This window comes from Antechinus flavipes, chromosome 4, assembly GCF_016432865.1.
Source record: "Antechinus flavipes isolate AdamAnt ecotype Samford, QLD, Australia chromosome 4, AdamAnt_v2, whole genome shotgun sequence".
NCBI lineage: Eukaryota > Metazoa > Chordata > Mammalia > Dasyuromorphia > Dasyuridae > Antechinus > Antechinus flavipes.
The window spans coordinates 257719294-257732137 of record NC_067401.1 but is presented as its reverse complement, the minus strand read 5'-3'; positions in this window follow the sequence as shown (position 1 = coordinate 257732137).

The window sequence follows — 12844 nt, the reverse complement described above, 5'->3', positions numbered from 1 at the left end:
CACAAAAAAATTATATCCCATATCTCAATTTCTTCTTTGTCTGCTTTGATTGAGGCAGGCCCAATTTGAGCTGCTGGGTCATTGAAGGACAGCTAGCCTTATTATTCTACTCAGCTGCTGCATGATCATGAGCATATGGCACTTTAATTTCTGTGTGTTTATTTTTTTTTCAAATCATAAGTTGGATATCTATATATCTATATAGCTAAACATGTGTATATGTCCACATTTATACACACACACACATACATATATATGTTCTAAGTTGGAACTATTTGAATGTTTGTGTAATTTCAAAATATCATGAGGTCTCATTGATAATGAGAATCAGATACAGAGGACATCAGAGTGATGGGAGTCTGGAGGTGAGAAGCAATCTTGAGATGGATGTAACCAGGCAATGATCTTGTGAACACTGCAAAGTTTGAGGAGCTTGTAAGAAGCCAGGTCCAAAGACAGCTTATTGCCTCTCTTCTTCTTCAGCATCAGAACAAAGGGATGAGAAAATACTAGCAGTAGCAAAGTGATCTAACCACAATAAGAGTGGAGTTGATGACCTACTTCTCCAGAAGAGATAAGGGCAATTTTATAAAAACTCCACAATACCCCTTGATCACACATGTCCTCTAAAAATTGGTGAACTTTAAATTGGACCCCACTTTTTACAGCATTTTATTCCTCTGTTTTGGGAAAAACTTTTTTTTAATCAAATCTTTCTGATGCATTTCAGTAAATTCCTTTGCTAAGACTTAATGGAGCTCCATTAGTTAATAGATAATGGAAGGTATATCAGTGAGAGCTCAGGGAGTTACAATGCTAGTTATAAACTACAACCTCTCATGTGTTACTCTTAAAATTCTGAGATGTGGAATAAGCAGTCTACTTCTAGGAATCCAATATGTGAGTCCTAGTGCCCACTTGAGGGAGTAGCTCCAGAGGTATTGCTATCACGATAATGCTTGTTAACATTTATATGGTGCTTTATCTTTTGCAAAGTCATTTGCTTTTAGAATATTATTTCAATTTAATAAATAGTAATGATAGCTGGGTAATATGGCTTTCAGCTTGGTGATGCAGTGGATTGAATACTGAGCCTGGAGTCAGTAAGACTAATCTTTGTGAGTTCAAATCTGGCTTCAGACCCTTTCTAGTTCTTTAATCAGTTAGCTGCTATTATTTCTTTTTATAGATAACAGAGCAGGAAGCATGATTCCTTGTCAGTGATCACACAACTAATAAGTGTCTAAATTGACATTTGAAACCAAGTCTTCCTGGTTCCAAATACAGAATTCTGTATTTGGAACTCTATAATTCCTAGCTGTGTTTTTTAGCATAGTTGAATTGAAAAATATTTGTATGGAGTTGTATAATTTTAGAGCTATGTAAGATATTTCTTTTCTTTTAAATGCCAATTTAACATTGATTTTTTAAATGACTAACATAAATTGCAAATATAGAGGAAGAAATTGGAAGATGTCTTGGAGCTATAGGAAATATTTGTATCAGTGCCAATGAATTCTTCCTTTTGATACAGAACATTAAGAAATCACAAAAAAACTTTACCCAACAAACACAGACTTCTGTTTTTAAAGAAAAGCTACATAAAGGATGTTTGACAAAGTAAAGATCTTCCCAAGGTCAAACCGTATTTCCAATAGTACTTGAAAGTTAATCTTTTTTTTTTTTTTGTCTTAATGTTGACATAACTGCAAGCAGAATGACTGAAGTTTTTGCCAAGGTTCATGGATCACTGTGGGAAATAAAGTTTTCTGAACTGGCAGTGGAAAGATCATATCTATATTTTTGCCTATACTAGAAAGGAAATCCCTTTAGGAAACACATGTATTCTCTACTTTAGAGAAGGTTTGTACTTCTTTAATACCAAAAATGCTACTCTCTGAGTAATATTACCATGGTAATCTAAGATAATTCATTAATCCACTTCAGGAAAACCATAATATTTAAAATGATAGCTGCTTTGTGGCCCCATACTTTATTAAATACATTTTTAGTCTTAAAAATGTGAGTAAAATTCTGGCATTTTGAGACCTTTAAAGAAGATTTGTTTTTATAAAAGTTAATTTATTCATAGCAGAGTAGAAAGCATACTTGCTTTAGAATCAGAGGAACAAATCTGCTTCTGACAATCAATTACCTGTTTGGCCTTTTTCAAGTTAGTTAGCCTCTCTGGAACCAAGTTTCTTCATTTGAAATATAAAGGGATTACAGGTGGAGCCAAGATGACAGAGGGTAGACAGATCTTTGTCTGAGCTCTTCCTGGCTTCCCTCAGATCAACACCACATCAAACTTCTTAACAGATTTTGAAGTGATAGAACCCACAAATATTTAAGGTATAACAAATTTCCAGGAGAAGATACTTTGAAAGAACTTTAGGAAAGGTCTGCCTCAGTTGGGCAGGAGGTGGGAGGAAACGTGGCCCACTTAAGCACAGCACAGCACAAAGAGGCTCAAGATGGAGAGACCTTTACATGTTGGATGGGAGATTTTAAGCTAAAATATAGCAATGTTGGCTACTCTGTCCTGGTTCAGAAGTCAGTTGATTAGCAGACTAGTGTGAGACCTGCAATAGAACCTACAGAAGGCAAATAGTGAGCCCCTGAACCCCAGCATAAAAAGCAAGACTTAGCCACACATACATACCCAGCCCAGGAGAGAAGTCAGTTGCTCTGGCCCCAGGACAATTTGAAGCTGCTGTTGCCTGTAGATGAAACTTGGGACAATATTCTCTTTGTCCTATGAGCAGATCGCAACCTTTAAAAAATGAGCAAAACAGGAAAAAAGAGCTCTAACCATAGATAGTTATTATGGAGATAGGGAAGAACAGAACTCAAACCCTGAAGACACTAAAGGCAAAATGCCAGATGAAACTTCAAAGGATGATTTAAGTTGGTTTCCAACTCAAAAGGCATTCTTAAAAGAATTCAAGAAGGATTTTAAAAGAGAGTTAGAAGAAAAATGAGGAAAGAAAATGAGAGCTTTGGAAAAGGAAACACAGAAATAATAGATCTGGCAAAATGAAAAAAGAAAACAACTCCTTGAAAAACAAAACTTTTAAATGGGAAAAAAATCCAGTGAACAAAACAATTCATTTATAAATTCAATTGGCTAAATGTAAAAGGAGATAAAAAACTAACTGAAGTAAATGATTCACTAAAAATTTACTAAAAATGAAAGTGAATGACTCAATGAGACATCAAGAATTAATTAAACAAAACCAAAAAAAAAAAATGAAAAAAGAGAAGAAAGTATAATATATTTATTGGAAAAACAACTGACCTGGAAAATAGATCCAAGAGAAACAATCTAAGAATTATTGGACCACCTGAAAATCATAATGAAAAAAAGAGCCTAGACAATATCTTACAAGAAATCGTCAAGTAAAACTGCCTACTCTCCTAGAATCTAACACTAAATGTTATGTTATCCTGACTATGGCTCCATAATACTTGAATTCTTTATTCTGTCTTGCAATATTTTCTCCTTGATGTGGAAACTCTGGAATTTGGCTATAATATTCCTGAAAGTTTTCACTTTGTTATCTCTTTCAGGAGGTGATTGGGTTTTTTTTAAGTTTTCTATTTAATTATCTGCTTCTAGAATATCAGGGCAATTTTCTGTGATAATTTCTTGAAAGTTGCTGTCTAGGCACTTTTTTTTTTAAATCAAGGCTTTCAGGTAGTTCAAAATAATTTTAAAGCTATCTCTCCTGGACCTATTTTCCAGGTTAGTTAATTTTTGTAATGAGACATTTCACATTGTCTTCTGTTTTATTCTTTTAGTTTTGTTTTATTGTTTTGTTATTTTTTATAGAGTCAATAGCTTCTATTTTGCTCAGTTTTAATTTTTAAGGGATTATTTTCTTTAGTGTATTTTTGTGCCTTCTTTTCCATTTGTCCAACTTTACTTTTTATGGAGTATTTTTTTTTCAGTGAATTTTTGTGCCTTTCTTTCTATTTGGCCAATTCTACTTTCTAAAGTATTCTTCTCCTCCTTAACTTTTTGTACTTCCTTTACCATTTGGCCTTGTCTGATTTTTAAGATCTTATACAGTTTTTTTCTGTGTCTCCTTTTCCAAACTACTGACTTGTTTTCGTGATTTTCTTGCATGACTCTCATTTTTCTTCCCATTTTCCTCTATCTCTCTAACTTTTTAAATCTTTTTTTGAACTCTTCCATGGCTTAAGACCAATTCACATTTTATCTTGGAGTGTTTGGATGTAAGAACTTTGACTTTGTTATTATCTTCTGAGTGTGTATTTTGACCTACTATGTCACCATAACAACTTTCTATGGTCAGAATCTTTTTTTGTTGTTGTTTGCTTACTTTCCTGTCTATTATTTGACTTTAAAATCTTTGTTAAAGCAGGGGTCTGTTTCCAGTATGGAGGGTGTAATGTCCCATGCTTTGGGGTTTTGTGTAGCTATATTCAGAGATCCTTTTTTGGAATCTGTATTGTAAGCCAGCACTGCTACCTAGATCTGAATATGGGCAAAGCAACAGAGTCTTGTCATAGTACTAGCAAAGAGACTGATATAATTTCCTTCTGACTAGTTATTCAGCCCCCTTATCCTCTATGTATTGAGAGTTCTGGAAGCAATCATTGTGATACAGCAGCTCCTAATTCCTGCTGCTGATTTGCTGGGACCAGGGCTTTACTGGCCCAGTCTGTGCTGGACTGTGCTGCAATCTCACCTAGATGTGACAGACTTTTCCTGCTGACTTTCTAAATTGCCTTGAATTAGAAAATTACTATACCTCATATGTTTTGTGGGTTCTGCTTCTGTAAAATTTGTATAGAGACATTATTTAAAGGTATTTGGAGGGATTTAGGGAAGAGCTCAGCTGTCCCCTTCTTGAGGCCAGAGCTCAGAAAGCCTTTATTCTACAACTATCTTTTTTTTTTTTTTTTTCCGTATTCCTTACATAATACTATCTAAGTTCTTGCACTCTCCTCCATTAGAAAGTAAACACCTTGAGGGCAGAAACTGCTTACTTTTTTGTCTCTGTACCTATAATACTTTTGGAGTGTAGCAAGTTCCTAATAAATATTTATTGATTAAATATTGAAAGTGGAAAAAAGTGAAAACCAGTTTCTACTCTCAAGGAACTTACACTGTGTTGTGGGATACAAATATAACTAAATGAAAGATAACTTGGAGAGAAAATATTAATTCAGATGAGGCTTACTTTTTAAAGTGGTGGTTAACCCAGGCTTGAAATAAGCTAGCAAATGACAGGAGCCCATTTTTGGCATGATTTACATACATGTTGTGAAAAGGTGCTTATGGAAGAGAGAATGCTGAATTTGGTAAACAGCCAATAGTTCAGTTCAGCTCCATTATAGCTTTTGTGAATGATGCATAGATAGTTTTCAACAATCACTCTTGCAAAACTTTGTGTTCCAAATTTTTCTCCTTCCCTTACTCACACCCTCTTTCCTAGGCAGAAAGTATTCCAATATACATAAAGTTGTGCAATTCTTCCAAACATATTTCCACATTTAACATGCTGCACAAAAAAAAAAAAAAGAAAGAAAGAAAAAGAAAAAAAATTTTGATCAATGAGGGGGAAAAATGAGAAAAACAAACAAAAACAACAAAAAAGATGAAAATAAGATGTTCTGATCCACATTCAGTCCCCAGAGTCCTCTTTCTGGATGCAGATGACTATCTCCATCACAAAGCTATTGGGATTGGCCTGAATCACCTCATTGTTGAAAAGAGCCAAGTCCATCACAGTTGACCATCACATAGTTTGTTATTGTATGGACAATGTCTTTTTGGTTCTACTCATTTCACTTAGCAACAGTTCATGTAAGTCTCTCCAGGTCTTTCTAAAATCATTCTGCTGATCATTTCTTGTAGAATAATAACATTCCATTACATTGATATACCATAACTTATTCAGCCATTCTCCAAATGATAGACATCACTCAGTTTCCAGTTTCTTGCCACTGCTACTAAAAACATATTTTATGATCTTTTGGGGATACAGATCCAGTAGAAATATTGCTATATCAAAGGGTATGTACAATTTGATAGCCCTTTAAACATGGTTGTAAATGGCTCTACAGAATGGTTGGATCATTCACAATTCTACCAACAATATATTGGTGTCCCAATTTTCCCCCTTCCAACATTTATCATTATCTTTCTCTGTCACCATAGGTAATCTGAAATGTGTGACATGGTACCTCAAAGCTGTCTTAATTTTCATTTCTCTAATCAATAGTGATTTAGAGCATTTTTTTATATAAGTAGAAAAGACCTCTATTTCTTCATCTGAAAGTTGTTCTGTTCCTATCCTTTGACCATGTATCAATTGAGGAATCAACTGTAGTCTTATAAACTTGAGTCCATTGTTATATATTTTAAAAATGAGGGGTTGGATGTAAAAATTTTTCCCACTTTTCTGCTTCCCTTCTAATCTTGGCTGCATTCGACTTTTTTTTAGTACAAAATTTTTTTAAATTTAATATAATCAAAATTATCCATTTTGCATTTCACAATATTCTTTAGTTCTTCTTTACCCATAAATGCCCTTCCTTCTCCACAGGTCTAAGAAACAGATTATCCTTTGTTCTCCTAATTTGCTTATAGTATCATCCTGAACCCATTTCAACCTTATCTTGGTATAGAGTGTTAAGTGTTGGTCAATGCCTAGTTTCTCTGCCTTATCATGTTCCAATTTTCTCAGCAATTTTTGTCAAATAGTGAGTTCTTATCCCAGAAGGTCTAGTCTTTGGGTTTATCAAACACTAGATTACTGTAGTCATTGACTATTTTGTCTCATAGAAGGCCAGTGAGTCCATGTCCATATCAGCTCACTATCTCTAACAGATGTAGAGGGCCAGTAAATTCATGCCCAAACTGGCTTATCATCTTTTCTATCTTTGAAAGACACACTGGTGTAAATTTAGGAGAAGGCATGACATAGGAAGTAAGCATTTCAAATATATGTTTTACCCTTTAACAATAAATTAAGGACATACTTGGGGTAAATACATTATTATGATACTGTATTTACTACTGTGTTTGGACAAATACTTTGGTATTGATAAAATATTACAATTATTTATAATTCTGTTGATGTTGATGAACATCACAATTAGGCTATCTACAATTCTGAATTGATAAGTATCTTGGTATTGATGGTTAAGGTAGATATTGAAATATCAAAATATGGTATGTGTATTAACCTGGAGGAATATTATGTCAACTGAAACTAGCTAATGTTGTAATACTAGCCTAAAAGGTATATTAAGCCTGGCACTCAAATTAATAAATGAAGACTGCAAAGCATATCTTCCACCTAGTCTCAAGTATTCACTTCACACTCTCGATATTCAGTGGAGCTGGACACTAACAGTGTCTTCTGAATCTAAACTATTCCACGATGAACTATTTTATTTATAATATAATTTGAAGTCTGTTACAATTAGGCTACCTTTATTTACATTTTTTTCACTGATTCCCTTGAAATTCTTGACATTTTGTTCTTCTAAATAAATTTTGTTATTACAAAATCATTTTTCAACATATATGAATCATAAGGAGAAGAAGGTTTTCAGTGAAACTCTCAATTTCCTTCTTTCTCAAATACATACAAACTTTTAGAAGAATTAGAAATCTTTAATAAGGATTACAAAAGTTTGATCCTCTTTATTTAAATGCATATTCTTTTCCATCTTTTAAAAAAATTATCTTTAATTTTCCATTTTCTTTCTAAGTGTTTTCGTTTTACTCTCTGTTCCTTGCCCTATGTTCTTCCTCTTTTTCAGAACTACTGCTATTTGTCTTCCTTCTTTATCATTCTGCTTTAAATTGTGTAACTCAGGATTTGTGTAAAATTCTCTTCATGGATGTAGTGACTGAATACTTGATGTTTCCTGGCTGTGAGAATGGTGAGAAGCAGAATTCATGGGCATTAAAAGAAGACTATTTCTGGCTTTGAAAGAGACAGATTTGGTTCCATTTTTTTTTTAGGAAAAAGTCCCTGGAAGGAAAGAAAGAAAGACCTTAGGAAGATCTAGGCTATAGAGGAACTGGTGCATCAAACATGGCCATAGTTCTCAATTGTCACACTATAGACTTTGAGAAGTTTTTCCTTGGGTGAGGTCAAGAACTCTCCATTTCAAATGAATGGAGATATCTCATTTCGAGTGTGAGGAGGAGGAATGGAGCTACTTCACATTGTATATTGCACAATATATTCTCACCATTATAACTTTGATTTCTGCTAATTATTAGCTTAGATAAGGGAGTTTATTCATCACTCACTATTTTGATGGTTTCTATGTAACCAAAATTGGATTTAAGGGAGTGAAGTCTTTGAATAAACTTGGGTCACCTCTTCTTTATTAAGAGATCCAGTTAATTTTCAGTTGTGTTGGACTCCTTGTGACCCCATTTGGGGTTTTCTTGGCAGAGATACTGGGGTAGTTTGCTATTTCATTCTCCAGATCATTTTTACCAGTGAGGAAACTGAGGCAAACAAAGTTAATTGATTTGTCCAAGGTCACACAGCTAGTAAATGTTGGAGTTGGAGTTAAAATCAGGAAGATGGATCTTCCTGATTCCAAGTTCAGTGCTCTATCTACTGTAGAGGGCTGAAACTCTGAAAAGTTATGCTTGAATCAGACAGCAGAACACTTAAGGCTAATTACCTATTCAATGTAAGATAATGGCTCTATATACATGTTTAGATGGGATGGTGATGTAATGGCTCTCCTAATTGGTGCTTGCTGAATGTTTGGAGGATAAGGTAATCGTAGGTAAGAATTGGAGGGCTGGGGGAGAGAAGTCAGAGTCACTTGGCAGCAAGACAAAGGAAAGGGGCTGGAGACTCTGGACTTCAGAATCCAGGATACATCTTTGGCAAGCCACATAGCAGCTTGCCTACCTCCTTAACTTCTCCCCCTAAAGACCAAGGACTTTGATTTATCCTGACTCTGGCTGACCCTAAGGTCCTCCAAGGAGCTAGTTCAGACATTACATTTGGTGCCTCAACGTGGACCAAGGACTGTAATTACAGTGAAGAAGTCCCTGTGACCAGGAAATAGGGTGAGTATTAAAATAGACAAACAGGGAACTTTGTCAAGGGCTAAACTAGTAACTTTCATTTTCAAGCTGAAATGGGGCAGATAATAGGAAAATATTTTCCCCCACCCTCACACCCCAAGGGAGCTCTATAGAAAGCATACTGAGACTAATAAAGAGGCAAGGTTTGCTTGTAACTTGGGAGCAGATTGGTGGACTCTTGGGAACATTAGAATGCACGTCCCATTGGTTCTCCAAGGAAGAAGAAATAGAGGCATATAATTGGAAACTAATAGGAGAACAACTATGTGAATATTACAATGATAATAGTCCTAATTCATTTTCTAAGGAAACATTGTTTATATATAACATAATACAATTGGCCTTAAAGAATCCCACAAGTTCTAGAAAAAAGAAGTTTTAAGGAGAACAGTCAAACAAGGAATCGTGAGGAGAAAGAGGAAGAGAAGGGGGATGGTACTGTTAAAACAGCCAAAAGACAAGGGGAGATAAGTGAACTTAAAGGGTGTGGTGATTCTCATTCTCACGGCCCAGCTTCACTTCCACCTACACCCCAGCAGGTTCTTAACCCTCCTCTATCAACTTCACCTTCCTGGGTGGAGGGAGGAGGAGGAGAGGGAAGGGCAGTCTAGTGCGAGCAGCTCCACTATTTTTAGATAATCTCCAGGTGATGTGGAGAGCCCCAGAAAGTGGTGAATGGAAAGGACCAGATAGGCTAACTGCTTGGGGGAGAGGGTTTGCTTGTATCTCCATAGGTAGAGAAGGAATCAGATGGGCGCCAACGAGCCATATTCGCCTTTCCATTGCAGAGAAATGGATCAGACCCTTGAAACGAAAGAGAAGATCCAAGAAATATCCAGTGGTTCCATTGCTGATTGTGCCCATTTACTCATGAACATCAAAAAGTATTAATGAGACTGAATGAGACTTCAAAACCCTCAGGAATCATTGGAATCCCTTGAGACATGATAAGATTGTTGTAGGGCTTGAAAACCCTCAGAATCATTGAATTCCCTGACACATGATGAGATTGTTGCAAGACTTCAAAATCTGCAGGAATCATTGGATTCCCCAACACATAAAAAGACTGTTACAGAACTTCAAAAACTTGCAGGGATCATTGGATTCTCTGACACGTGAAGCAATGGACAATAGATTGGTTTTGGACTATCTCTTGGCTGCTGAAAGAGGCATATGTGTGATTGTTGTATAATACCATATTGATTTATATTGTTTGTTATATCACTGCTTGCATGTACTATTCATGTTTGTTACACCACATTGAGCCTGCACCGGCTGTGGGGACAGTCATCACTAATAGCCTGTGTGTTGTTGCTTATGTTTGTGTAATATCTCCCATGCTGATGGATTTATATATACCTGTTTCTAGTAAGACACTTCAGCCCAGAAACCTGCTAATAACATCTGCTTGACTCCCCACTTCCCTTTGGTGCTTTTCATCCCTCTTTCTGAGAAGTCAGGGAAGGCATGATCATCTCCTTTTTGATGTTTTCACCCCCTTTCTTGAGAAGTCAGTGAGGATGTGATTCCCTTCTTTTGGTGGGTTCTCACCTTCTTGAGAAGTCAAGGAGGGTGTGATCACCTGTGTTCTGAAACAAAAGAAAGTGGGAGATGTAAAGGGCTGAAACTCCAAAAAGGTGTGCTTGAATCAGACAGCAGAACACTTATGGCTAATTATTTGATGTGAGATAATGTCTCTATATACATATTTAGATGAGATGGTGATGTGATGGCTCTTCTCACTATTTGTGCTTGCTGAATATTTTGGTGATGAGATAATCATAGGAAAGGATTGGAGGGCTGAGGGAGTCAGAGTCATTTGGTGTCAGGACAAGCTGGAGAGAGGCTGGAGACTCCAGACTCCAGAATCCAGGATACATCTCCTTCACTTCTCCCTCTAAAAACCAAGAACTTTGATTAATCTTGACTCTGACTGATGCTAAGGCCCTCCAGGGAGCTAGTCTGGAAGTCCGAACATTACAATCCACTGTGTCATTCCCTTAGGGAATAGACATCATTAAAAAAAAAAAAAAAAAAACGCTTGAATCTAAAAAAATACTTCCCCTAGACTTGCAATATTTAAGGGGACACACATATACACAAGCACACACACACAACTGTGTGTATGTGAGTGCATGTATGTATGTATGTATCTCTAATTTGGTATCCCTTTTCTCAGAAAAATAAAATGCCAGTCTTGTACCACTAAGCTCTAGCTCCCCTACTGTCAGGATTAGTCTTCCTTAGAGAAGGGTAGGCAAGAATCCAGAGATAACTATTTACTTTTCCCTATGAGGCACATTTGGATAATCTCATGTGGATACACATAAACTCACTTGAGCAGCATGCACACTTCACAAATGGTTTGGTTTCTCTTTTGAGGGATTTAGATTGTGATCCTTATCTATACATGAATTACTGTTGCAAAATATGGTTGCCAAATTTCTCATAATGAGCTTCTCAGTCTCATATAAGCTGGTCCTCAATCAAAACATGGTCAGTCCATCATCAGATCATACTCAAAGCTTTTCATTTAAATTTTGCTGGCATAGCTTTGGAAATCTAGAGTGCCACAATGAGAAGGATTGCCTGCCTTACTGATTATTATAGAATATTAAGGGAAGAGCAATTAAGTTTATTACACATATAGAATCTCCTATCCTATGGAAATAAGTACTCCAGATTCATAAATATCTATCTCAAGGTATTTATGAATCTGGAGTATTTATTCCCATTTTTCCCTTTAATTAAAAAGAGGGAAAAAAAAGACAAAGATTTGCAGGCATGCTAGAACATTTGGGAAAACAAAGTAATATGGAAGACAGGTTGGTAGATTGGGATTCCCAGGACTAAAGGCTGGCTAAAGAAAAAGGAACCAAATAGGACTTCTAATAATATTCACAAATTAACACCCTAGACATGATTTCTCTAGCATATAGTGCTTCAAGATGGTAGCTTTTTGCCATGAAATTATGATAGGTAACCCAAAGATACCATCAGAAATTGTTTTTTTCTGATCTTATCTAAATCTCATCTTATTTAAACATGTAGTTCCAAAAACCCCTTCCAGAGAGTCAAAACTATTGAAAATTAATTATCTCCTCCTTGGCCAACTCTTCCAAAGTCAAAGTATGAGGGGAGGCAGAAGGAGGGAGGAGGGGAGAGTCTGTTTCCAAGCTGCCAGGATCTCTCCTTGACTGCACAGAGGCTGCAACTTGGGTGGAGGGGGCCTCAAACTGCCCTACTCCCCATCTCCACTTTTCCCCTACTTCAATCCCCCTTCCCCACCAGGACGCGAGCATCAAGACCTGGGTGAGCTAGAAGATTATTGTTTCTTTTCTGGACAGTGAACATCTAAATAACTGATTTCAAGGATGTAGTAATATGGCAAAAGATGCCAGCTTAATTGAAGCAAATGGAGAACTAAAGGTTTTTAACGACCTCAATCCTAGAAAAGTTATTTCATTAGTAGCTGTTCATCCTTCTACAATTAGTTCTGTTGGGAAACAGCTCAAAAACTTTTGGATAGTCTAAGGTCAACATTACTCAGTTAGTGGGGAGGTAGAGGCAGAACTTCTGATGCAAAAATGATGACAGGAGCCAACAACATTGATAGAGTGTTCCTGGAACTGAACACTTGAATCTCTAAAGCCTGAACCTACAAAAAACAGTAATAGCAGTACATTGCAATTGTGTGTGATCTCAATGATGATGATTCAGAAGAGAAGAGCTTCATGACCA